Raw genomic sequence first — 27,708 nt, forward strand, 5'->3', positions numbered from 1 at the left:
TCCGCCTCGGCCGGTTCCCCAGGTCGGCCAAAGAATGTGACAATTCGGCCTCTTGCTCTGGAGGTCCGGAGGATTTTGGCGAATATTTACTAAGTGCCAACGGCGGTTCCGCCGTAAAGTGTCAGACTCGGCTGGTTCCTCCGGTCGGCCTGAACAAGCGAAAATTCGGCCTCTTCCCCTGGAGGTCCGTTCAAGTTTAACGGATATTTCCTAAGTGCCAACGGCTATTCTGCCGTAAAGTGTCCGACTCGGCTGGTTCCTCCGGTCGGCCTGAACAAGCGAAAATTCGGCATCTTCCCCTGGAAGTCCGGCCGAGTTTGGCGAATATTTTCTAAGTGCCAACGGCTCTTCGGCCGTAAAGTGTCCGCCTCAGCTGGTTCCCGATGAGTGAAAATCCGGCCTCTTCCCCTGGAAGACCGGCCGATTTTGGAGAATATTTTCCAAGTTCCATCGGCTCTTGCACGGTAAAGTGTCAGCCTCGGACGGTTCCCTCGGTCGGCCACGGAATGTGAAAATACGGCCTCTCGCTCTGGAAGTCCTGCCAACTTCTGCGAATATTTTCTAAGTGCCATCGGCTCTTGCGCCGTAAAGTGTATGCCTCGGCCGGTTCCCCCGGTCGGCCAAAGAATGTGACAATTCGGCCTCTCGCTCTGGAAGTCCGGCCAACTTCGGCGAATATTTTCTAAGTGCCATCAGCTCTTGCTCGGTAAAGTGTCCGCCTCGGCCGGTTCCCTCGGTCGGCCACAGAATGTTAAAATTCGGCCTCTTGCTCTGGAGGTCCGGACGACTTTGCCGAATATTTTCTAAGTGCCAACGGCTGTTCCGCCGTAAAGTGTCAGACTCGGCTGGTTCCTCCGGTCGGCCTGAACAAGCGAAAATTCGGCCTCTTCCCCTGGAAGTCCGGCCAACTTTGGCGAATATTTTCTAAGTGCCAACGGCTCTTCCGCCGTAAAGTGCCCGCCTCGGTTGGTTCCTCCGGTCGCCCTGAACAAGTTAAAATTCGGCCTCTTCTCCTGGAAGTCCGGCCAACTTTGGCAAATATTTTCCAAGTGCCAATTGCTTTTTCGCCGTGGTGTCCACGCCTCTCGGTGGTTCTCCTCTGGCGTGGCTAAGCGTCCGCGCCCGGTACCTTATGGAGCCCCGTTTGGCCCGGGGACCAGGTACCCAGGCTTCTTTTGAAAATGTGTCCGCCTCTCAGTCACTCTGGCCGGTCGTGGGTCGGCGTCCGCGACCGGTACCTTATGGAACCCCCTTTGGCCCGCGGACCAGCTACCTATGCTTCTTTTGAAAGTGTGTCCGCCTCTCGGTCGCTCTGGCCGGTCGTGGGTTGGCGTCCGCGCCCGGTACGTCACGGGACCACGTTTGGCCCACGCGCATACATACGGCGCTACCGCGAAAAGTGTTCGCCTCGGCCGGTTCCCTCGGTCGGCAACAGCATGTGAAAATTCGGCCTCTTGCTCTGGAAGTCCTTCCACCTTCTGCGAATATTTTCCAAGTGCCATCGGCTCTTGCTCGGTAAAGTGTCCGCCTCGGCCGGTTCCCTCGGTCGGCCACAGAATGTGAAAATTCGGCCTCTCGCTCTGGAAGTCCGGCCAACTTCGGCGAATATTTTCTAAGTGCCATCGGCTCTTGCTCGGTAAAGTTTCTGCTTCGGTCGGTTCCCTCGGTCGGCCACAGAATGTGAAATTTCGGCCACTTGCTCTGGAAGTCCTGCCAACTTCTGTGAATATTTTCTAAGTGCCATCGGCTCTTGCTCGGCAAAGTGTCCGCCTCGGCCGGTTCCCCGGGTCGGCCACGGAATGTGAAAATTCGGCCTCTCGCTCTGGAAGTCCTGCCAACTTCGGCGAATATTTTCCAAGTGCCATCGGCTCTTGCTCGGTTAAGTGTCTGCCTCGGTCGGTTCCCTCGGTCGGCCACAGGATGTGAAAATTCGGCCTCTTGCTCTCGAAGTCCTGCCAACTTCTGCGAATATTTTCTAAGTGCCATCGGCTCTTGCTCGGCAAAGTGTCCGCCTCGGCTGGTTCCCCCGGTCGTACACAAAATGTGACAATTCGGCCTCTCTGAGGTACCAGGGGTCCGCTCTTAGGTACCAGGGGGATCTCTGAGGTGCCAGGGGTGTTCTTTTAGGTACCAGGGGAGATCTGTGAGGTACCAGGGGTATCAGTTGGTCCCCCCAGTTAGTGTACTGATTACCTTACCCTAACCCTAACCCTAACCCTATCTGTCTACAAAATTGTGACGTTCAAATTACCCACAACAATGACGACTCAATGGGACTCTTTGTAAACAAAACAGTTGGTTTTAAAACAATATATAATAAAAAATATATTAGTTCAAACACAACTAAGAGTTAATAGACACAATTTAAGACAAGGGTAGTCTCGTAGGTCTGTACTTTTCTGTCGCTTTTCACTGTATTTCCATCTTGCTGGCTAAAGACCTGGGTGGCGCCTCAGCTACCCAGGGGAGGTTCTGGCAGAGGTGCATTCTCACTTCGCCGTCCTTCGTACCCAATCCAGATTTTATGTGACCTGGTACGGCGAGGTTTACTGCAGAGACATGCGTAGGCCCGTGCCTTCCGTTGCCTTCTATCTAACCGACAGGGTCGGCGGACCCTTTGGGGAAGGTTTAGCGAGATAATCGCATACTTTTCTAATTTTCCCGTTTCCTTTATTCGCATATCTTCACCCTCTCGTCCCTCCTCCCGTTCTCTCAAGGGTAGAAGAGGGACAACACCACTTGTCGGGTCAGAAAACCCAGGGTTTTGGTCGAGATGCAGTCACATGTCCCATGACCTATCCGTGGACTCTCCTTTTCGTTATTTTTCTCTGACTCTTACTTTCTTGTTAAATAGCTCTCCCTCCCGTCCCTCCTCCCCTTCTGTCAAGGGTCGGAGAGGGAGAGGACCATATGTGGGGTCAGAAACCACAGGGTTTTGGTTGAAATGGTCTCATTTCCCATTGCCTTTCCATGGTCTCTCTCTTTTATATTTCTCTAATTCTCTCTTTCGCTCTATTGGCTAGAATAAAAATGGCGCAGAGAGGCAACTTTTCCAACCGGGTTAGGACCATCTAAGGCAGTGGAATGCTTGCAATCTACCCTAACCCTTTGAAGCGCCACGGGGGGGAGAGAAGATCCATCTCTCTCTCTCTCTCTCTCTCTCTCTCTCTCTCTCTCTCTCTCTCTCTCTCTCTCTCTCTCTCTCTTTTTCTCTCTCTCTCTCGCTCTCTCTCATTCTTTTTTTCTCTTTCTCCCTCTCTCTCTCTCTCTCTCTCTCTCTCTCTCTCTCTCTCTCTCTCTCTCTCTCTCTCTCGTTCTCTCAGTCTCTCGTTCTCTCTCTTTCTCTCTCCCTCTCTCTCTCTCTCCCTTGCTCTCTCGCTCTCTCTCTCTAGTTAAGTCAAGTCAAGTCAAGTTTACTTGTATAGCCCTAAATCACAAACAGTCTCAAAGGGCTTCACATAGCCAAAATTATTCTCAAAGCATCCCCTGATCATAAGCTCCCAAAAGGGCAAGGAAAAACTCAAAAAAACCCTGCCAGGGGAAAATGAGAAACCTTGAGAAGGGACCACAGATGGAAGGATCCCCCTTTCAGGATCACCAGGTTGTAATGGATGCAGAGAGTGCACAAGTAATACATAATATGAAAATCAATGAAAGAAAAATGGATGTCGGAGGTGCCCTCGATTGTCCTGGCAGTGTCCTCAAGGGGGCCGAGCCGCAGCTCCCCCATCCCGAACTGGTCCCCGAGAATCCAGCCAGCCGCTATCAGCTTTTGAGTCACCTAACCCCCTCCCCAGCCGGGGAGGAGGTGGGCAGAGAGAAACAGAACAAACTCCGGCCAAATCGGCCATCACAAGTTAGTTAAAGGCCATCTCATAGAAATGTGTCTTTAAACGTGTCTTAAATGTTTCTACTGAGGTAGTAGTTCTAATATCCATTGGTAGGGCATTCCAAAGCTCTGGAGCTCGAATAGAGAATGCTCTAGACCCTGCAAACATTTTCTTGGCCCTCGGTATAACTAAAAGACTAGCGTTTTGCGAACGAAGGTTACGAGACGGAACATAAGGAACGACTAGGTCGACGAGATATGAAGGCGCTAAGCCATGCAGTGATTTATAGGTTAGTAGAAGAACCTTGAAGTCACATCTTAAATGGACCGGGAGCCAATGTAATTTGGCTAATATTGGGGTAATGTGATCAAATTTTCTTGACCGTGAGAGCAGCCTCGCAGCGGCATTTTGCACTAACTGTAGACTTTTGATACTGGATTTAGGAAGACCAGAGAATAATACATTACAGTAGTCCAGGCGCGACGTGACGAACGCATGTATAATAGTTTCCGCATCCCCAGTCGAGAGGATAGGACGAATCTTAGCAATATTACGAAGGTGAAAAAACGCAATCCTGGTTATATTCTTAATGTGTTTTTGAAAGGAGAGCGTTTGGTCAAATATTACCCCGAGATTAGTTACCGTATCACTCTGAGTGATAGTACGGTTATCTATAGTTATAGTGGTTTCCTTAAATAAATGTTGATAACGAGTAGGACCAATTATCAACATCTCAGTTTTATCCGGGTTAAGACGAAGGAAGTTGAGAGACATCCATTGCTTAATCTCCGCAAGGCACGCCTCGAGATTACAGCAGTCCTGTGGATCTGTCATCGATAACGGCATATATAATTGGGTGTCATCCGCGTAGCATTGAAAACTAATATTATATTTACGTATTATGTCCCCAAGCGGAATCATATAAATATTAAATAAAATCGGTCCGAGTACCGATCCCTGTGGGACACCACACGTAACATTATAAAGCTCAGAGGACGTATTACCATGGACCACTCGGTGCGTCCTGCCTGATAGATAGGAATTGAACCAGCTTAGTGCTGACCCTGAGATACCAACACAACTTTTAAGACGGCCTAATAAAATATCGAAGTCTACAGTGTCAAAGGCAGCACTAAGATCAAGTAGTAACAATACAGACGACGTATTTGAATCCATAGCTATGAGGAGATCATTAGTCACTTTAGCAAGTGCTGTCTCTGTAGAATGATTAGCTCTAAAACCAGACTGAAAAGAGTCATATCGATTATTAGCGACCATGTAATCAATAAGCTGCTGTGCTACTACTTTTTCGAGAAGTTTTGCTATGAATGGGAGGTTTGAAACTGGCCTATAATTACTGAGACAGTCCGGGTCAAGATTTGCTCGCTTAAGTAGTGGTTTAATAATAGCGGTTTTAAAGGCTATTGGCACTATCCCAGAGGAAACAGACAGATTGATTATATTTAAGACGGACGGTCCTAAAATTGGAAATAATTCTTTAAGTAGTTTGGCTGGAAGCAGGTCGAGTAAACATGTTGTTTGTTTAGCCGTACTAACCAATTTTGTAAGCATTTCAATGCAGCGCTAGTAACCGGCGGAGCGATTGGCATGGTATTCTTGATCTCGTCCCTAATGGACTCAATCTTTTGAGCAAAAAATTTCATAAACTCGTCAGCTGAGTGGAAGGAGCTATCGGGGGTCGGCTGGCGCAGAGTTAGCTTTGCCACTGTATCAAATAAGTATTTAGGATTGTTTTTATTAAGATTAATGACTTGCGAAAAATAACGAGTTTCTCTCTAACCCTAACCCTAACCTCTCTCTCGCTCTCTCTCTCTCTTTCTCTTGCTCTCTCGTTCTCTCTCTCTCTCTTTTTCTCTCTCTCACTCTCTCTCTCGCTCTCTCTCTCTCTCGCTCTCTCTTTCTCTCTAACCCTAACCCTGACCCTAACCCTAACCTCTCTCTCTCTCTCTCTCTCTCTCTTGCTCTCTCGCTCTCTCGTTCCCTCGTTCTCTCTCTCTTTCTCTCTCTCTCTCGCTCTCTCTCTCTCTCTCTCTTTCGCTCTCTCTCTCTCTCTCTCTCTCTCTCTCTCTCTCTCTCTCTCTCTCTCTCTCTCTCTCTCTCTCTCTCTCTCTCTTTTTCTTCTTTTCTCTCTCTCTCTCTCTCTCTCTCTCTCTCTCTCTCTCTCTCTCTCTCTCTCTCTCTCTCTCTCTCTTGCTCTCTCGCTCTCGCTCTCTCGCTCTCTCGTTCTCTCTCTCTTTCTCTCCCTCTCTCCCTCTCTCGAGCTCTCTCTCTTTATCTCTCTCTTTCTCTCTCCTTTTTTTTAATTTTGACCAAAATAAAAAAGAAAAGTCTAAACTTTAATCAGACTCTATTCTTAACTCGAACAAATTCTAAGGGAGTTTTCTTTCCAGACTAAAAGAGAAGATAGAGGACGGGAGAGTACACATGAGGGCGCCATAGACACATAAAATAGCTGTCTTGCAAACAGGGTTTGGTTGGATAGAATCACTAATTGGTTATTATTATCTTTTAAATGTAGAAAGAAAGAAATAAGTGGGGAAAACGCTAATAGATAGTATTAAATTGTTTTTTAACATTTTGTTTGATTTTGATCGCTTTTGGGGTGGATATTGTAATAAATACGCTGGGGGACAGTTGGTTGCCATGACAATGTAAGCGTCATCACGGATACTTCCGGCTTGGCTAATGTTTACTGGCCACTTGACGCGCACGGCTATTTCGTTTTAATTGCACGGTTTCATTATTGTGGTGGGCGAGTAGATTTACGGACAATAGTGACCGGGTAGTGCAAGTGAACAATAGCAATCGAAATGCATTCTGTTATCATCACTGGGATGGGTAATTTTAATAATATTATCGATTAACGGGGTCCACGATGACTTTTTGCAGGGGTTATTGGTACTTCCGGGTTGCTGATGCGAGGGCTTGTGGGTACTTCCGGGTTGCTAATGCTCATGACGTTAGCGGCGGTACGCCCACAAAAGAAAAGAGAAGAAGGAGGAGGAAGGGCGATTTCGTCCCAAATATTTTATCACTTTGTGGTATGAGTTTTGGAAAATATTAGTGGTACGGAAGCCGTTAGGATACTTGGCAAGGGCTTGTGGGTACTTCCGGTTTGCTAATGCTAAATAGCCGCGATATGCGTTAATCGATTTATTTCCGAATATGCGCCCTGGCCCTATGTCATGCCACCAGGGCGCCCCATTGTTTCGGATTGCGGAAGCGAGTCCTACGGCTCAGCCGAACTATTGGATCATTATTTGAATCCATTGTCGGTGATACATCCGAGTTACATCAAGGACACCAATGATTTCATTCAGAAAGTACAAGCCTTGACCTTGCCTCGAACGTGTCTGTTGTTTTCCATGGATGTGGAAAACTTATCCACTAATATTGAAACAGCTAAAGGTTTGGAGGCAGTAAGTAATGTCCTGACACGTAATCCGATATTAGGCCGCCCGGATAAACCCATTTTGGAGTTGCTAGAACTTAATCTGACCAAGAATGATTTTCAATTTAACAATGAGTGGTTTTTACAGGTCAAAGGGACAGCTATGGGGAAGCGTTTCTCTCCAGCCTATGCCAACATCTATATGGCTGAGTGGGAGGAGGGTGCCTTGGCACGGTGCACTAAGAAACCCATTGCCTACATAAGGTACTTGGATGACATTTGGGGAATCTGGGGGGACTCCCGGGAAGACTTTGATCTCTTCCTAAAAACTCTAAATGACCAACATCCCTCAATTAACCTTACGGCACAGATTAGCGAAAGGGAAATAAATTTTCTCGATACGACCACATTTAAGGGATCGGAATTTAATACAACGGGGAAGTTGGACGTACGAGTTTTTTTCAAACCCACAGACACTCATGCGTTATTAGACAAACAGAGTTTTCACCCTAAACACACATTTAAGGGGTTGATCTACTCACAACTCTTGAGATTCGAAAGAATTTGCACTCGTTCAGAGGACAGGGAAGAAGCAACCAAAGTTTTGTTCAAGGCATTACGACAACGGGGCTATTCCCGGTCATTTCTTCGTAGGGTCAGACTACAGGCAAGGGGAACGGTTAGGGGAGGAGAGACATAAGGTGGTTTCGGCCTTTAAAAGAAATCCAAATTTAAAAGAATTGTTGGTGAGTACTAAAATGCGGACTAGGTCCTCTCGCTCAGCCAGGAGATCAGTAGGGGTAATAACAGACTCTCAGAAGAAAGAACATTTTTTCATTCAAACAGGCAAGGATTTATCTACGCGGAATGCGGTCTACTGCGTCAGCTGTGTGGCGTTATGTATGTGGGACAGACTCGGAATGATGTCAGGAGCAGATTGCATTCCCACCACTATAACATCACACACAACCCTTTTGGTGATCCTGAAAGGGGGATCCTTCCATCTGTGGTCCCTTCTCAAGGTTTCTCATTTTCCCCTGGCAGGGGTTTTTTGAGTTTTTCCTTGCCCTTTTGGGAGCTTATGATCAGGGGATGCTTTGAGAATCATTGTCAATTTTGGCTATGTGAAGCCCTTTGAGACTGTTTGTGATTCAGGGCTATACAAATAAACTTGACTTGACTTGACAACCAGAAGCGTAACACTCACGTAGTGCGCCATTTCCGCCGGCACGGGTTGCATAACTTGAGCATACGGGTTTTAGAGAGCTGTGCGGGCTGGACACAAAGAGATAGGGATAACGTGGAGATGAGATGGGTTAAGAGTTTGAAAACTAAATATCCACAAGGACTCAATTTGACAACAAAGGAAGCGGAAAACACTTGAATATCTGGGTTAAAATAGAAATTCTAGTGGCACGTTTAAGAAAATTTAAAAGGAATGCCCTCCCAAAACGATATATAGAAATTAGGGAAAATATCATAATAGTTCCTTGGTTTATGTTCTGGTGGGGTGTGTGTTTTTTTTGGTGTGTTGGGAGACGGCTGAAAAGAGATTGGACCGGGACTGAAAGTGAATGAGGAACTTAGCCCGGACAGGAGTATGACATTGTATGTCACGTCTGGGGGCTTCTGACACTTTCCATTTAGTCAAAAAGTCTAACTCTGGTTGGCTGGTTTTCCGGACAGCATAAATACAGTGCCCAACTCGGACACCAAATTCTAATCTTCATCGTTATTTGGAATTTACTCTAACATTAAATCCTAGCACCTAATCAATTCACAAAACTTACATAAGTGCAGATTCAGGAAAGAAAAACCTAACCCAAACCCTAATTCTAACCTTGACCCCTGACCCTAACCCTTAGAACCTTATTTTGATTCTAAATGCAATGAGATTCCAGAATGAATTTTAAATCCAACCAAATCTGAAAATTTACGATTAAATTTAATTAAATTACATAACAAAAAATAGGGGGAACTATACTCGAATTATATTTTGGATTTTAAGCAAACTCTAAAATAAAAATAAAAAAAAGAAGGATTTTTCTTCAAACACATAAAAGAAAACATAGTACGTGATAGGACGCTTGAGGGCGCCCTTGTCACACTAAATCGCTGTGGTACAAACAGGGCTCGGTTAGACGCAAATATTAGGGGATTAATGATACCCTTTAAATTCAGAAATAAATACGTTGGAAAACACTATTAAGTGGTATGGAAAGGTTTTTCAACTCTAGACGTGATTCTAATCTGGTTTGTTCTAACGGATACTTTGATTTGCAGAATGGTTGACGGAGGGTTGCCATGACGCAATGGGGTGTGTGGAACTTCCGGATTGGCTAGTATTGACTAGCTACGTTGTATACGGCTATTGACTCCGAATGCAAAGTCGGATTAAGGTGAGGGAGTGTTTTTTACGGACAGAGGGGACCGGGTGGTGCAAGTAAACAATACTGATCTAAATGGATTTTATTATGGTGACTGCGAGGGGTAAGTTTAATAATATCATTGTATAAAGGGGGCCGCCATGACCTTTCGCAAGGGCTTATGGGTACTTCCTGGTTGCTAATGCTTGTTAGCTGCAGTACGCGCAGGACGATATCGCCCCAAATAGGTAACTACTTCAATGATCGGTATTAAATTGGTGGATAAATGGGACCGGGTATCAATAAAGGAACGTTGTCAAGAGGTGGAATTAAAATGTATTTGATTCTTATTAATTACGGAACGTTTTCGGTAATATTAGTGTCTAGGGGAGACGCCATTGGGCTTTGCTGGGGCTTATGGGTACTACCGCATTGCTAACGCTCATAACATTAGCTACGATACGCTTATAGTGATTTCGTTACAAATATACGATCGTATTAATGTTATAAATTAATTCTACGAATGAATGAGATCGGGTAACACACTTTAATAATACCAGGGGGTTTAGGAGAATTTTTATTCCATATTGATCGTTTATTTGGGTGAGGTGAGGTTTTGGAAGATACGAGCATTACAGAAAAAAGAGCCGCCAGAGTAATTGACAGGAGTTTACGAGTATTTCCGGGGGGCGGGGCTTAGGGCGATCGCGATTTACGTAGATGAATGTATTTTTAAATATATGATTTGATTTAGATTATGAATTCAATTTACATTTAAATGTTTCACGACTAACCCAATTAAACGGTACCAATAGGTTTTACCGATTTTTTTAGTGCTTATCACTTAGATGTGGTAACGTGATTGGATGACGAGAGCCGTCAGTTGCTTCGCTGAGGCTCGTGGGGGGTGGCGTTCGGCGGTGGCACTGTGACTCAGGAGAGTGGCACTGGGGAAGACCTTCTTTCCAGGTAAGTTGTAAGATTCTTCCGATTCTTTTGAGAGAAACAGGTGAACCCTTTTTAATCGTTAAAGCTACGTTATGCGGTACTACGCTATGGTAGACTTTATTGGGATAGGATATGCGGGAGTATGCTAAGCTAAAAGAGAACGAAAAGAAAAGAAAGAAAATATTAAATTGCCGGATGAATGGGACCGGATATCAGTAAAGGAACGGGTTCAAGAGGTGGAATTGAAATTTATTGGATCCTTATTAATTTATGGAACGGCTTTGGTAATATTAGTGTCTAGGGGAGAGGCCATTGGGTTTTACTGGGACTTACGTGTACTTCCGCAGATCTAACGCTCATAACATTAGCTACGATACGCTTACGGGGATTTGGTTACAAATATACGATCGTATTAATGTTATAAATTAATTCTACGAATGAAGGGGATCGGGTAACACACTTTAATAATACCAGGGGATTTAGGATAATTTTATTCCATTTTGATCGTTTATTTGGGTGAGGTTTTTGGAAGATAGGGGGATTACAGAAAAAAGAGCCGCCAGAGTGATTGACAGGAGTTTACGAGTATTTCCGATTTACGTAGATGAATGTATGATTTGATTTAGATTATGAATTCAATTTACATTTAAATGTGGCACGACTAACCCAATTAAACGGTACCAATAGGGGTTGCCGGAATTTTTTAGTGCTTGTCAGTTAGAGGGTGGAACGTGATTGGATGACGAGAGCCGTCAGTTGCTTCGCTGAGGCTCGTGTGGGGGGGCGTTCGGCTGTGACTCCGGAGAGTGGCACTGGGGAAGACCTTTTTTCCAGGTAATGTGTAAGATTTTTCAGATTCTTTGAGAGAAACAGGTGAAACCTCTTTTAATTGTTAAAGCTACGTTATGTTGTACTACGCTATGCTAGACTTTACTGGGATGGGATATGCGGGAGTATGCTAAGCAAAACTATACCAGGTTCGCCCTAAACTATGTTTTACCGCCATACAAAGGAATACAAAGGTTGTGTATGTATGTTTAATGGTTGAACAAATCAGTACAACAAAAGGACTAAAAGACTGACCAATTGATTTACGCTGTCTGCGTTAAAGCTGGACAGTTGACTAGACAAATACTGAAATTTCGATTGAGGAGGTAGACACACTCCGGGGCTTGATCGACCCCGGTGGGGCATCCCTTTGGCGAGGGTGTCTGGTGATAATGGCCGAAACACTCTGAGACCCCAAGGTCCACTACTGATGAGGTGTCTACAAAATTCTGACATTCAAATTACCCACAACAATGATGACTTAATGGGACCCCTTTTGAAGAAAGCTGTTGGTTGAGTATAGAAACAAGATATTGGGTCAAAAATGCTTCAAGGTTGGTAGACATGATGTGGTCCAAGGGTAGGACTTTGGGTTGCTTTCTTCTCTCACGTCCCGCTGTTTTTCCATCTTGCTGGCCGAGGACCTGGGGGGCGCCTCGGCTGCTCGGGAGAGGTTCTGGTTGAGGTGCAGTCTCACTTCGCCGTCCTTCGTACCCATTCCAGAGTTTGTGCGACTCCGGTTCGGCGAGGTTTGCTGAGGGGGACATGCGGTTAGGGGTTAGGGTTAGGATTGGATTGTGGAGTCAACCCCCTACCAGGGACGGGGAACTGATGTACCCCCTAGCAGAAGAGGACAACGCACGGTCCATCCATCCGTGGCCATACCTCGCCACCCGCTCCCGCCCCCGGGTTGCAGGCTGGCGCTGTCGCCCCCTACGGACAACTGTCCATTCCCCGTTGTAATTAAATGACATATTAATTTTTGGACTTCAAATTTTTATTATGTCTTATTTATATATTTTTAATTTTCAAATTTCAAAGATATACAAATGAGTGGGTAAAATTTGAATTTTTAGACTTTTTATTCTAAAACCAATTATCAAATGTCTATTTTTTTTAACAAGTTTTTGTGTCCAAATTGTCAGAATTTAGCAACGTATTTTATTGCAATGAAATAAAATAAATGATTTGTAAATAACTGTAAATAAAATAAACAGTAAATTGTTAAATCGACTGTAAATAGTAAATTATTGAATTGAATGTAAATAGTAGTGTGCCTTAACAACGTTTCGGCTATACTAAGCCTTCTTCAGGTCTGGCACACCCGTATTGAATGAAATATTTTTGTTTCTCATAGGGTACAACGATGTGTCTTGCTCGAAATCCGAATTCGTACTGAAGGCCTTTTGTCTTGCGAGTTCTTTTTATTAAATCTTTTTGGTTTTTCAAAATTTCGTTCTAGAAACGTAACATGTTTTAGCTTGTATTTGCGTTTTCCAATTGACTTTAATAATATACTAGTCTTCTTATTAGGTTTAAACGAAATAATTACAATTAGTCAAATTGAAATTGTATATTTCTATTTTTTTTTTTTCTCCAGGGGTCCAGGGTGCAAGATTGCGGTTCCAACTGCAGGAAAGTAGTTCCATCTACAGGTAAGTAGTGAAGGTAGGTGTATATTTTTATTTTATTTTATGTATTTCTTTTGTGGGTGAGGTTGGGGTTAGGGTTGGGGTTAGAGTTGGGGTTGGGTGGGGTTGGGTTAGGGTGGGGTTGGGGCTAGGCTAGGGTTAGGGTGGGGTTGGGGTTAGGATAGGACTGGGGTTAGGGTAGGTTTAGGGTAGGAACCCGATAGGGTCTAGGATTGACCTTTACGCCTGCTGAGATGGCATTTCAAGGCTAGGGTTAGGGTTAGGAAGAGGAGGTACTCTGCCTTGACTCCGCCGATGTGTTGAAGACCCTGAGGAGAGTCAACCCTCGTAAGGCCCCTGGCCCCGACAACATTCCTGGGCGTGTGTTCAGGGAATGTGCAAGTCAGCTGGCTGGGGTCATCACAGACTTTTTTAACACCTCGCTGGGCCAAGCCACAGTGCCAGCGTGCTTTAAGACTGCCTCCATCATTCCGGTGCCGAAGAAACCTCAAATCACCTCATTTAATGATTACCGGCCTGTTGCACTGACTCCGGTCATGATGAAGTGCTTCGAAAGGCTGTCTCCTCCGTTCTTCACCTGAGCCTGGCTCACCTGGAGGAGAAGAACACCCATGTGCGGATGCTGTTCCTGGACTTCAGCTCAGCGTTTAACACCATCATCCCACAGCATCTAGTAGGAAAATTGGAACACCTGGGCTTCAACACCCCCCTTCGCAACTGGCTGCTAGACTTCCTCACCAACAGACCTCAGTCAGTCCGGCTCGGACAGAACACCTCTGATGTCATCACCCTCGGCAGAGGCTCCCCTCTGGGCTGCGTCCTGAGCCCCCTGCTGTTCACCCTGATGACACACGACTGCGTCCCCAGGTTCACCACCAATCACATTGTGAAGTTCGCAGACGACACAACGGTGGTGGGGCTCATCAGAGACAACAACGACCTGGACTACAGAGAGGAGGTGGAGCGGCTGGTGGGCTGGTGCAGAGACAACAGCGTGATCCTGAATGTGGAGAAGATGAAGGAGATCATCGTCGACTTCAGGAAAAACCAGCCTCACCACGCTCCACTGATCATCAACAGCTCAGCTGTGGAGGTGGTCAGCAGCACCAAATTCCTGGGGGTCCACATCACAGAAGACCTCACCTGGACTATGAACACTACGGCACTGGTCAAGGGGGCACAGAAGCGCTTGTACTTCCTGCGGAGGATGAGGAGAGCCCACCTGCCCCCACCCATCATGAGGACGTTCTACAGGAGCACCATAGAGAGCATTCTGACAAGCTGACTCTCTGTGTGGTGTGGAGGCTGCACCGCCTCCGATTGGAAGAACGTGAGGAGAGCGGTGAGGACAGCAGAGAGGATCATAGGTGCTCCTCTTCCCTCCATTCAGGACATTTCATCTCAGCGCTGCATGTCCCGTGCCCGTAACATCATCAATGACCCATCACACCCCCACCATGGACTGTTCTCCCTGCTGCCCTCTGGGAAGAGGTTTCGCAGCATCCGCTGCAGGTTCACCAGGTTCTGCAACAGCTTTTTCCCTGCTGTCATCAGACTGTTGAACACTAGAACTGTTGAGCTCTAAACTGAACTCTGCATCACACATTCACAGAACTGTACTTTATGACACTACGGACCTCTATCTTGCACTATCTCGCACTACCAACTTTACTGAACTTGTGTAAACCCTTTAAATAGAAGTTTAATACATGGTTTAGCATTCCTCTGCACACTCTTGAATACTGTTTTGCCTACTTGCACTATTGCATAATTAGCACTGCTGCACTTTATACTTACCGTATTTGCCGGTGTACAGGTCGACTCGGTGTATAAGTCGACCCCCTAAAATTCGACGGAAATTTACGATTTTATGATATATCCTTTGTATAAGTCGAGCTCAATTGTTGCATTATATTAAACTTCAAAATTCAATATGCGAAATTTATTGACGAAATGTGTTCAAATTCCGGGAGGCCGTGCGCATGCGGCTGTTTATAAGCACCGTGGAGGAGATCGTGGCCGGCGAGCTCGCGCACGCCGCCCGGCACCAACGGGAGGCCGGAAATAGCTCCAAGCCAAGCGGATCGGCACTTTATAAGCACCGCGGAGGAGATCGCGGCGCCTCATTGGACTTCCAGCGGCCGGCGAGCTCGCGCACCCGCCCGGCACATCCGGGAGGCCGTGCGCACGAGCCAAGTGGCCGAAAATAGCCCCCGCCGAGCGGATCGGCTGTTTATAAGCACCGCGGAGGTGGTCGCGGCGCCTCATTCGACTTCCAGCGGCCGGCGAGCTCGCGCACCCGCCTGGCACATCCGGGAGGCCGTGCGCACGAGCCAAGTGGCCGAAAATAGCCCCCGCCGAGCGGATCGACTGTTTATAAGCACCGCGGAGGTGGTCGCGGCGCCTCATTCGACTTCCAGCGGCCGGCGAGCTCGCGCACCCGCCCGGCACATCCGGGAGGCCGTGCGCACGAGCCAAGTGGCCGAAAATAGCCCCCGCCGAGCGGATCGGCTGTTTATAAGCACCGCGGAGGTGGTCGCGGCGCCTCATTCAAATTCCAGCGGCCGGCGAGCTTGCGCACCCGCCCGGCACATCCGGGAGGCCGTGCGCACGAGCCAAGTCGCCGAAAATAGCCCCCGCCGAGCGGATCGGCTGTTTATAAGCACCGCGGAGGTGGTCGCGGCGCCTCATTCGACTTCCAGCGGGCCGCGCACTCGCGCACGCCGCCCGGTTCAAATTTTCTAAGTGCAACGCACAATGAGATGCATGAGAAACGGCCTTGGTTACCATCACATTTGAAGCGATGAATACGAAGTTAAATTTTATGACTCGGTGTATAAGTCGAGGTCGATTTTTTTCGGTCGATTTTGGATCGAAAAAGGTCGACCAATACACCGGCAAATACGGTATTTGTAATATATATATATATACAGTATATGTATATATATATATTTTCATAAGATATGTTACTTCTATTCAACTGCAATATCACTACTTTGTTGTAAGCCGTATGCAACGAAATTTCGTTTTGTATGCACCATGTGCTGGAGGAAAATCAAAGATGGAGAGATCCAGCCACTGAATGCATGTCCCGTGCCCGTAACATCATCAATGACCCATCACACCCCCACCATGGACTGTTCTCCCTGCTGCCCTCTGGGAAGAGGTTTCGCAGCATCCGCTGCAGGTTCACCAGGTTCTGCAACAGCTTTTTCCCTGCTGTCATCAGACTGTTGAACACTAGAACTGTTGAGCTCTAAACTGAACTCTGCATCACACATTCACAGAACTGTACTTTATGACACTACGGACCTCTATCTTGCACTATCTCGCACTACCAACTTTACTGAACTTGTGTAAACCCTTTAAATAGAAGTTTAATACATGGTTTAGCATTCCTCTGCACACTCTTGAATACTGTTTTGCCTACTTGCACTATTGCATAATTAGCACTGCTGCACTTTATACTTATTTGTAATATATATATATACAGTATATGTATATATATATTTTCATAAGATATGTTACTTCTATTCAACTGCAATATCACTACTTTGTTGTAAGCCGTATGCAACGAAATTTCGTTTTGTATGCACCATGTGCAGACAAGATGACAATAAAGTTTGTCTAAGTCTAAGTCATGTCAGGTCAGCTGTCTGGAGAGAGAGAGAAGTCAGGACCTGCGGGCGGAGCACCACCGTGCCACCGCCGCCATGACGGAACTCAAAAGCAAACTCCATGAGGAGAAGCAGAAAGAGTTAACCGTTACCAGGGAGACATTACTGCGGCAGCTTGAAATGGAGCTGATGAGAGTGATCAAAATCAAAGATGGAGAGATCCAGCCACTGAATGCCTTGGTCCTCAGCCTGAGGGACGGCTCCATGGACAAGGTGATCCGCTCAATCCGTGTCTGACTATCCGCACGCCACGTCGGGCTCCGATGCGGCCGCTACCGTATTGTGTAGCTTGTCCCCAGTAAGCGTTGCGGCGCTCCGTTGCGGTCTCAACGGCCCGGTGTGGCGCAATGTCTGCTCAGGTGAGGAGCGGGGGCGCTTTGCTGGCGGAGGTGGAGGAGACGCGGCGGTGTCGGGAGACCGAGCGGTGTCTACTCCACCAGGAGTGCGGAAGAAGCCCTGGCAGCGGCCCAGCAGGCCTGGCAGTCCCGAGCGGCCGAGCTCCGATCGGCTCGTCACCAGCATCGGGAGGAGCTGAGCCGAACCAAGAGAGACTGCGAGAGGGAGATCCGCCGACTGGTAGGACTGATCAGATGCGCGGTGCGTGGCTATGTTCCCAATTTCGTTGTATACCTGCAGTGCAATGACACCTAAGGCATTCTATTCTATTTCACAAGAAGAAAACGTCCGGTTGCTCGCTTCGCTTTTGTCACAGCAATGGTGTTCTAGTCGATTCAAGATAAAATTCGTCCGGTTGCTCTCTTTGTTTTTGTCACAATTCTGGCAAATGAGTTTGCCCGCCTGCCTGAGCGCTCCCCGTTTGTACATCCAGATGGATGAGATCAAGCTGAAAGACAGAGCGGTTAGTGTTTTGGATAAAGCCCTGGGGCCGGCCGCGTCCACCGCCTTCAGCTGCAGACTCAGGCTGCCGAGCACCAGATCGCTGCCCTGAGGGATTCCCAAAGGGCGGGCCTAAACTACCCTGGAAGTGGGGTCAACGGCGCTACTAGCAATCCTCTTCATAGCTTAAGCCACCTCATCACACACTTGCAGTACGCATGACTTAGTTCGTTGCTGGAGGAAGGTAGCACAAAAACAGTTATGAACTTTGAACGAGTGGTTGTGTGTGTGTGTTGCGGGGCGTTTTCAGTCTCAGGAGGATCGGGATACGCGAAGGTTTCATCTGAAAATTGCTGAGCTCAGCGCAGTCATCAGGAAACTGGAGGATCGAAACGCCCTGCTTTCTGAAGAGCGCAATGAACTGGTAATTTATTGACGGCACGCTTGAAGGTTTGCGCTACGTTTGATGCGCGCCATCCAGCGAGGCACCCATTGCGCTTGCTTATTAGTTGAGCGGCGCGGCGAGTCGGTTGCCTGGTAGATGTCTTTTATTGGGAGCCAAAGCCACGATTCCGTTCAAACCGATGCAAAAGGAATGGATACGTTCTGGCCCGCGTGTTGTGCGTCTTTCACATCCCGCACTTCATGCTTGCAGCTAAAGCGACTGAGAGAAACAGAAAGCCAGTTTCTGCCACTCCTGTACAAAAACAAACGCCTGAGCAGGAAGAATGAAGAACTCTCGCTGGTGCTGTGTCGCCTTGAAAACAAAGTGCGCTTTGTCACCCAGGAAAACGAGGAGATGGCAAGCTTGGTAAGTCGACGCGGACAACGGCGGCGTGCCAACAGAGTCCACTGCATTTGTGTTCCACAGAGAAGGCCTAGTTCGCGCAATGACCTGGACCGCGGTTGCGGCCAGCAGGACGGTGAAATGGAGTTCCTTCAAGTTGTGGAGCAGCGGCATATCATCGACGACTTGTCCAAGGTCTTCAGGCAGGCGACTCGGTGCACGTACGGCAGCGCCGCGCTCGCTCGCTGTCGCCAGGAAACCAAAGCTTGGCCGGCGGCCGCCATCCAAAAAATTGGCCCCTTAAATTCCGAGCTTTCAAGCAGGAGCATTGTGCGCACGCGTTTGAACACGCTTTAGACTTGTTTTGCCGTTTTCAGCAGCTCAAAGCTCCCGTTTTATCAGCGCCTTTGCCACTCGCTGTGCGCTGAAAACGACGGACTGCTCAGCCCGTCAACCATGAGCCGCGAGCGCGACGTCATTGTCCGTAGGCAGCTAGTGGCAAAATGCACCCTGTTAGAGTTGCGCTCGCTCCAACTTATTTTGCAAGAACCACACGGGAGACAAGTAAGTTCTTTTGGACACCTGCAGGTGGAGAGTCCATCCGTTGTACGCATGAAGTCTGACTCTCGGCTCCTGCACGAGCATTTTTATTAAGAGAAACAGGGTGGGTGTAAGAGTGGATTGGATAGAGAAAGCCCTTGACCTCTAGTCAAAACATAGCAAGGGGTGTTTTACGACTTTGTGTAGGAAGGGATAAGCGATAGGGATAAATAAGGGATAAATAATATTATTTATTACAGGTTGCAGTCAAAGTCAAAGCAACATAATCATACGATAAAGATAATCTGGAAAACCCTGACACACCCTGTAGTTGTCACTTTTGGAAAAGACGAGCGTCCCTCCAATCATCGCCGGTGACGTGTTTTTCAGGCTCTGGAGACAGGAGCTCATGTCAGAAATGTCATCGTGTTCGTTCCCTTTGCATCCAAAGAATCTCAAAGGCGGATTATTTGTGTCGACAGGAGAGAGATTTGCTGCTACGATACCGACGTCGAGAATCTCTGAGGAGGAACAAAGCGTGAGGTCCTGCAAGGTGAGTCTGTTTGTTTGCGGCTGCTTGGTGTTGCGCAAGATGAAATGGCCTTTTTCTCGCTATCGTTCCTCTCGTCGATTCATTGTGAGGTGTCGCTTCAGTTTGTTCAGAGAGATGTTTGCTTCCGCGCCCGCAGGTCATCGAAACATTTTACGGCTACGACGAAGACGTGTTGGTGGACTCGGACGGATCGTCCTTGTCTTTTCACACCGACAGAACCCCCGACACGGAACCCGAAGAGGTAGCCCGCCATTTCTGCCAGCGTATTGGCGCCAAACATTCCTCTTCAGCCTGGAATCGGACTCGTCTTTGCGTCGCGGGTGCTTTGTCGCCGGTCTAACTGATTCTGGTACTGGTGCTGTGTTGCATTGGTGTGTGCATGAGGAGGCGGAGCTTCGCTACCGCCAGCTGACGCAAGAATATCAAGCGCTGCAATGAGCCTACGCTCTGCTAGCCCAGACCAGCGGAGGGGACTACGACGCCGAGAAGGAGATCAAGGTGGCGCCCCTTCCCGTAACCCCCGGCCGGGTCGCAGCCTCCCCGTTCTCACCCAGCCTCGGGTGTTCTCTGGTCTGAAAGGAGGAGGAGGAGCCTCCCTCCTCCTCCTTTCAGACCAGAGAAAAGCTGATGGTAGTGTAAAACGCACCTCTTTCAATAAGGTGCCCCCGGCTTCCCGGTAACGGGTTTGTCTTAGCCGGGTTCGGAGATTTGTCCGTAATCTAACCACCCGAGTTAAATTAACTCCACCGGAATCAATCTAATTTCTGTACGACGCCAATCCCTCTCAAGTCACCCTAAGCTCGAGCCGAGTAACTCAATTCGAGGCAAGACTTCGAAGTGACCGCATCGTAATGATGGCTCCCCGTTAGTGTTTGAAGTTCTTATTTTGTTACGGATATTTTTTAGATGTCTTTGTTAAGACCTCAGGGATTCGTTTGTATAGCGCACCCAAGCACTAGTTTTGCCGAAGTAAATGTTGATATGGGTCCGTTCCACTTGGTCGCTCATGCAGCGAGCCGACCAACTTTTTTATTCGAAAGAGAATCAAATTAAAAAAAGTGTGACAATAATAGCATTTAAGAAGAAAATTAAAGCACTTTAGATTATTAATTCTAACTTCCTATACGTAGATCTAGCACTTAACCGTCGGAGTTCTTCACCCCACTTAATTGCTTTAAAAAGAATAACAACTTTCTTAAACCGGATAAAAATGTCTTACTCTATTTAGATTTGCCCAATAATTAATTTGGAAGGCAAGTCTATTTTTTGATCGTGTCCCATTTCACTTTTGACGCGGCCCGACAAATTTAGGAACTGGGCCGCGCCCGACGGACAATCGAAATACTTTTATCCTCCACTAACTCTAATGATTTATTTTAACCATCGTCGTTATGTTATTTAAAAGTACATTTTCAACCGAATTCACTTTTAACGATATCCACTCTTCCCTTAAATATTTACGAAAGTTATTTAATTCTCTAACTTGCTCGGAGTTACTTTTTCCGCGGCCCGTCAAAAAGGGGAAGCGGGCCTGAGCCTTTCAAATAGTTAAATAACTTTCCGTTCTACACAAAACCAATAATCCGATTTAAACACCTCCGTTAATTTTTTCAGACGAAACAACCTTTCGAACGGATCGAAATTCACCCGTGGCTCAAATAACTACGGAAGTTATTCAAGTCTCTAACTTGTTCGGAGTTATTTTTTACGCGGCCCGTCAAAAAGGGGAAGCAGGCCTGAGCCTTTCAAATGGTTAAATAACTTTCCGTTCTACACAAAACCAATAATCCGATTTAAACACTTTTGTTAATTTATTCAGACGAAACAAACTTTCGAACGGATCAAAATTCACTCGTGGCTCAAATAACTACGGAAGTTATTCAAGTCTCTAACTTGTTCGGAGTTATTTTTTACGCGGCCCGTCAAAAAGGGGAAGCGGGCCTGAGCCTTTCAAATAGTTAAATAACTTTCCGTTCTACACAAAACCAATAATCCGATTTAAACACTTCCGTTAATTTATTTTATTTAAATCGGCCCCAAACCATCGGTTGCATATTCAGTACAAATCCGCGCACAACGAAGTAATATACAAAACACATTTATTGAAGAAACATGGAATAGAATTACAAATCTCAATTACTCCAGAAACCGAACAATTTCACTCACTGATACCCGTGTTAATAAAATCATTCAATCCCAGAACAATTCGACTGCAAAACACAGTTCATGAAAGAGGGAAGAGGTAAATACCAGCTGGGTGCTATTTTTGGTGGAAGCAAAGTCGAGTGATCAATTCGATCTTACTTCTAAAATCCATATTAGAGAAACAGGCTGGCCTCGAGGGAGCCGGCGGCCCGATGACTATTCCCCCCTCTCGCTAAAATACATAAAAACGGTAAACCCTCACCTATTTCTCCTGTAAAGTTGTCCAGTCCAATTTTTGGGAGTAAATCCAAGTTAATTTCAGTCTAGCGATCCTGCGTCTCACACAAAGATCTTCGGGACTTTGGAAAAAAATCTTGAAACTCCTCCGGGCTTCTTCACGTATGAGCGCTCTTTTGGGGGAAAAAAGCCCTAAAGCTGTCCCTGCAGGACTTTTTATAGACTTCTCTGTCCCCCCCTCCCCTTTCTTTGTCCTATACCTTCCCTATAGGGTAAGACTGCCCAGTTTTCCCACACCTATAGAATGAACTGGTCAGTTTTCCCACGCCTACTATAGGGTAGTAGTGCCCCGTTTTCTTCCCACGCTTGGACATCTGTGGCCTTCAGCAGCTGTTTTCGCCCTGACCACACAGTACTTTCCACCAAATGCACAGCTAGCCCCTGGTAAAACCTTTCACTTCCCCTTTTCTTCTCTTCCTGTTCCATGAAAATAACTGTTAGGTTCAGATTCAGCAAAAGGATCAGCAGACAAAACCAGTGAGACAGAATGTTGATCTTTTCTCGCGAGGAGAGCATCCAGACTTACAGCAATCCAAAATACACTAAAGGTCTTGTTTACACTCCTCTCTTTTTATTCAGGAATGCCCTACCTACAATGTGAGACTAGCCCCTGATAGGTGGGGGGGAAAGCGTGGGCTTTGTCTCATGAGAGAATAAACGAGATTCTATGTGAAACTAGAAGTCGCAAGGATAAAATGTTATGGGAAACAAAGTAGTCATGTGAAAAGAGTGCATAGACAAAATGACATCAACAACTTTCTTGGATTCCCAGATGTGTAGAAGGTCAGGAAGCTCCAGACAGCATCGTTTGACTTGTTGTGGACTAGGTGATGTCTGCAAGAAGAAACAGCAAGCATTCTGCGCAATAACTTTATTAATAAGTACTCATTAGGGAACGCATGATAACATATATATACAATTTATCTAACAATAACTTTTTAAAGTTACGCTTCAATTAACTCTGAAATAAAAATCCAAACCCTTGACCTACTTCTCTAAACAATTTAGGTCACGCCACTATTCTCATAGTGACGGGTCTCTTGATCGAATTGACAAATAATATTGCTTAAAGCGGTTACAGAATACATTTTTAGCCAAGCAAAGAAATCAAAAAATAAAAATCACATTTGTGCTTCTCCAAACAATTTATGTCACGCCACTATTCTCATAGTGACGGGTCTCTTGATCGAATTGACAAAGAATATTGCTTAAAGCGGTTACAGAATACATTTTTAGCCAAGCAAAGAAATCAAAAAATAAAAATCACATTTGTGCTTCTCCAAACAATTTATGTCACGCCACTATACTCATAGTGACGGGTCTCTTGATCGAATTGACAAATAATATTGCTTAAAGCGGTTACAGAATACATTTTTAGCCAAGCAAAGAAATAAAAAAATAAAAATCACATTTGTGCTTCTCCAAACAATTTATGTCACGCCACTATTCTCATAGTGCCGGGTCTCTTGATCGAATTGACAAATAATATTGCTTAAAGCGGTTACAGAATACATTTTTAGCCAAGTAAAGAAATCAAAAAATAAAAATCACATTTGTGCTTCCATGCGTGACTCACACTCTGACACCGTGTTCCTCTTTTATTTCTATTTTAACTGGCTTAGCTTATTCTGGCCCCTCTTTTGGTCTCACGTTTTGGTCTGGCGCCATCTTTTGGACAAATTTGGAATTTCAACTCTGCCAATTTATTCCTGTGAACAATCCATATTCTACCATTTGCACCATCTCTACCCCCCATGTTACATGACAACTTCGAAGTGACCGCATCGTATTGATGGCTCCCCGCTAATGTTTTTGTATTATGTTACGGATATTTTTAGATGTCTTTGTTAAGACCTCAGGGATTCGTTTGTATAGCGCACCCTAGCACTAGTTTTGCCGAAGTAAATGTTGATATGGGTCCGTTCTACTTGGTCGCTCAAGCAGCGAGCCGACCAACTTTTTTATTCGAAAGAGAATCGAATTAATAAAAGTGTGACAATAATAGCATTTAAGGAGAAAATTAATGCACTTTACGTTAATTCTAACTTATATGTAGATCTAGCACTTAACTGTCGGAGTGCTTCACCCCACTTGATTGCTTTAAAAAGAATAACTCTCTTAAAACGAATAAAAATGTCTTACTCTGTTTAGATTTGCCCAGTAATTAATTTGGAAGGCAAGTCTATTTTTCGATCGGGTCCTGTTTAACTTTTGACGCGGCCCGACAAAATTAAGAACTGGGCCGCGCCCGACGGACAATCGAAATACTTTTATCCTTTACCAACTCAAATAATCTATTTTAACCATCGTCGTTATTTTATTTAGAGGAAGTAAATTTTCAAACGAATTCACTTTTAACGAAATTCACTCTTCCCTTAAATATCTACGAAAGTTATTTAATTCTCTAACATGTTCGGAGTTACTTTTTACGCGGCCCGTCAAAAGGGGAAACGGGCCTGCGCCCTTCAAATAATTAAATTACTTTCAGTTCTACACCAAACCAATAATCCGATTCAAACACTTCCGTTAATATATTCAGACGAAGCAAACTTTCAAACGGATTGAAATTCACTCGTGTCTCAAATAACTACGAAAGTTATTCAATTCTCTAAAATTGTCTGATGTTACTTTTATTTATTACGGTCCTATGTTATACCATAATAACCCCCCGCACATTAATCAAATTGTCAAATCAACCCCGAACCATCGATTGCACATTCAGTACAAATCAGCGCACAACGAAGTAGATGAATATACACAACACATTTATTGAAGAAACATGAAATAGAATTACAAATCTTAATCACTCCAGAAACCGAACAATTTCACCCACTGATACCCGTGTTAATAAAATCATTCAATCCCGGAACAATTCGATTGCAAAACACAGTTCATGAAAGAGGGAAAAAGTAAATACCAGCTGCGTGCTATTTTTGGTGGAAGCAAAGTCGAGTGATCAATTCGATCTTACTTCTAAAATCCAAATTGGAGGAACAGACTGGCCTCGAGGGGACCGGCGGCCCGATGACTTTTCCCCACCCTTGCTAAAATACAGAAAATTCGTTCCCCTCACGTAGTTTCTCCTGCAAAGTTGTCCAGTCCAATTCTTTGGAGTAAATTCAAGTTAATTTCAGACCAGCGATCCTGCGTCTCACACAAAGATCTCGGGCTTCTTCACGTATGAGCGCTCTTTGGGGGAAAAAGCCCCGTAGCTGCCCCTGCAGAACTTATTATAGACTTCTCTGTCCCCCCCCCCTTTCTTTCTTCTATACCCTCCCTATAGGGTAAGACTGCCCAGTTTTCCCACGCCCCTATAGAATAAAACTGGTCAGTTTTCCCACGCCTCCTATAGGGTATGATTGCCCAGTTTTCCCACGCTCGGACACCTGTTGCCTTCAGCAGCTGTTTCCGCCCTGACCACGCATTACTTTCCACCAAATGTACAGCTAGCCCCTGGTAAAACCTTTCACTTCCCCTTTTCTTCACTTCCTGTTTCATGAGAATAACTTTTTAAAGTTACGCTTCAATTAACTCTGAAATAAAAATCCAAACCTTTGATCTATTTCTTTAAACAATTTATGTCACGCCACTATTCTCATAGTGACGGGTCTCTTGATCGAATTGACAAAGAATATTGCTTAAAGCGGTTACAGAATACATTTTTAGCCAAGCAAAGAAATCAAAAAATAAAAATCACATTTGTGCTTCTCCAAACAATTTATGTCACGCCACTATACTCATAGTGGCGGGTCTCTTGATCGAATTGACAAATAATATTGCTTAAAGCGGTTACAGAATACATTTTTAGCCAAGCAAAGAAATAAAAAAATAAAAATCACATTTGTGCTTCTCCAAACAATTTATGTCACGCCACTATTCTCATAGTGCCGGGTCTCTTGATCGAATTGACAAATAATATTGCTTAAAGCGGTTACAGAATACATTTTTAGCCAAGCAAAGAAATCAAAAAATAAAAATCACATTTGTGTTTCCATGCGTGACTCACACTCTGACACCGTGTTCCTCTTTTATTTCTATTTTAACTGGCTTAGCTTATTCTGGCCCCTCTTTTGGTCTCACGTTTTGGTCTGGCGCCATCTTTTGGACAAATTTGGAATTTCAACTCTGCCAATTTATTCCTGTGAACAATCCATATTCTACCATTTGCACCATCTCTACCCCCCATGTTACATGACAACTTCGAAGTGACCGCATCGTATTGATGGCTCCCCGCTAATGTTTTTGTATTATGTTACGGATATTTTTAGATGTCTTTGTTAAGACCTCAGGGATTCGTTTGTATAGCGCACCCTAGCACTAGTTTTGCCGAAGTAAATGTTGATATGGGTCCGTTCTACTTGGTCGCTCAAGCAGCGAGCCGACCAACTTTTTTATTCGAAAGAGAATCGAATTAATAAAAGTGTGACAATAATAGCATTTAAGGAGAAAATTAATGCACTTTACGTTATTAATTCTAACTTATATGTAGATCTAGCACTTAACTGTCGGAGTGCTTCACCCCACTTGATTGCTTTAAAAAGAATAACTCTCTTAAAACGAATAAAAATGTCTTACTCTGTTTAGATTTGCCCAGTAATTAATTTGGAAGGCAAGTCTATTTTTCGATCGGGTCCTGTTTAACTTTTGACGCGGCCCGACAAAATTAAGAACTGGGCCGCGCCCGACGGACAATCGAAATACTTTTATCCTTCACCAACTCAAATAATCTATTTTAACCATCGTCGTTATTTTATTTAGAGGAAGTACATTTTCAAACGAATTCACTTTTAACGAAATTCACTCTTCCCTTAAATATCTACGAAAGTTATTTAATTCTCTAACATGTTCGGAGTTACTTTTTACGCGGCCCGTCAAAAGCGGAAACGGGCCTGCGCCCTTCAAATAATTAAATTACTTTCAGTTCTACACCAAACCAATAATCCGATTCAAACACTTCCGTTAATATATTCAGACGAAGCAAACTTTCAAACGGATTGAAATTCACTCGTGTCTCAAATAACTACGAAAGTTATTCAATTCTCTAAAATTGTCTGATGTTACTTTTATTTATTACGGTCCTATGTTATACCATAATAACCCCCCGCACATTAATCAAATTGTCAAATCAACCCCGAACCATCGATTGCACATTCAGTACAAATGAGCGCACAACGAAGTAGATGAATATACACAACACATTTATTGAAGAAACATGAAATAGAATTACAAATCTTAATCACTCCAGAAACCGAACAATTTCACCCACTGATACCCGTGTTAATAAAATCATTCAATCCCGGAACAATTCGATTGCAAAACACAGTTCATGAAAGAGGGAAAAAGTAAATACCAGCTGCGTGCTATTTTTGGTGGAAGCAAAGTCGAGTGATCAATTCGATCTTACTTCTAAAATCCAAATTGGAGGAACAGGCTGGCCTCGAGGGGACCGGCGGCCCGATGACTTTTCCCCACCCTCGCTAAAATACAGAAAAGTCGTTCCCCTCACGTAGTTTCTCCTGCAAAGTTGTCCAGTCCAATTCTTTGGAGTAAATTCAAGTTAATTTCAGACCAGCGATCCTGCGTCTCACACAAAGATCTCGGGCTTCTTCACGTATGAGCGCTCTTTGGGGGAAAAAGCCCCGTAGCTGCCCCTGCAGAACTTATTATAGACTTCTCTGTCCCCCCCCCCCCCTTCTTTCTTCTATACCCTCCCTATAGGGTAAGACTGCCCAGTTTTCCCACGCCCCTATAGAATAAAACTGGTCAGTTTTCCCACGCCTCCTATAGGGTATGATTGCCCAGTTTTCCCACGCTCGGACACCTGTTGCCTTCAGCA

At 45.3% G+C, this 27,708-nt stretch overlaps 2 protein-coding genes across 3 annotated transcripts in view; one reads left to right on the forward strand and one right to left on the reverse strand.

The window, feature by feature from the left end:
* LOC125989976 (uncharacterized) overlaps positions 1 to 27,708 on the reverse strand; it is a 340,553-nt gene that overhangs the window by 278,387 nt on the left and 34,458 nt on the right. The gene's annotated exons all lie outside the window — the stretch shown is intronic.
* The window catches only part of LOC125989985 (janus kinase and microtubule-interacting protein 3-like), a 298,361-nt gene that overhangs the window by 241,834 nt on the left and 28,819 nt on the right, over positions 1 to 27,708 (forward strand). The window contains exons 1-7 of one of the 2 annotated variants that reach the window (XM_068649204.1): positions 17,142 to 17,289; positions 17,543 to 17,762; positions 17,861 to 17,974; positions 18,206 to 18,361; positions 18,422 to 18,540; positions 19,360 to 19,430; positions 19,567 to 19,671. The exons of the other annotated variant lie outside the window; for it this stretch is intronic. The gene's annotated coding sequence lies outside the window, so the exon portion shown is untranslated. Of the gene's footprint in view, positions 1 to 17,141; positions 17,290 to 17,542; positions 17,763 to 17,860; positions 17,975 to 18,205; positions 18,362 to 18,421; positions 18,541 to 19,359; positions 19,431 to 19,566; positions 19,672 to 27,708 lie in introns of those variants that run through there. 2 annotated transcript variants of the gene reach the window in all.

Source organism: Syngnathus scovelli, chromosome 20 (assembly GCF_024217435.2).
Source record: "Syngnathus scovelli strain Florida chromosome 20, RoL_Ssco_1.2, whole genome shotgun sequence".
In the NCBI taxonomy this organism is placed as follows: Eukaryota; Metazoa; Chordata; class Actinopteri; order Syngnathiformes; family Syngnathidae; genus Syngnathus; species Syngnathus scovelli.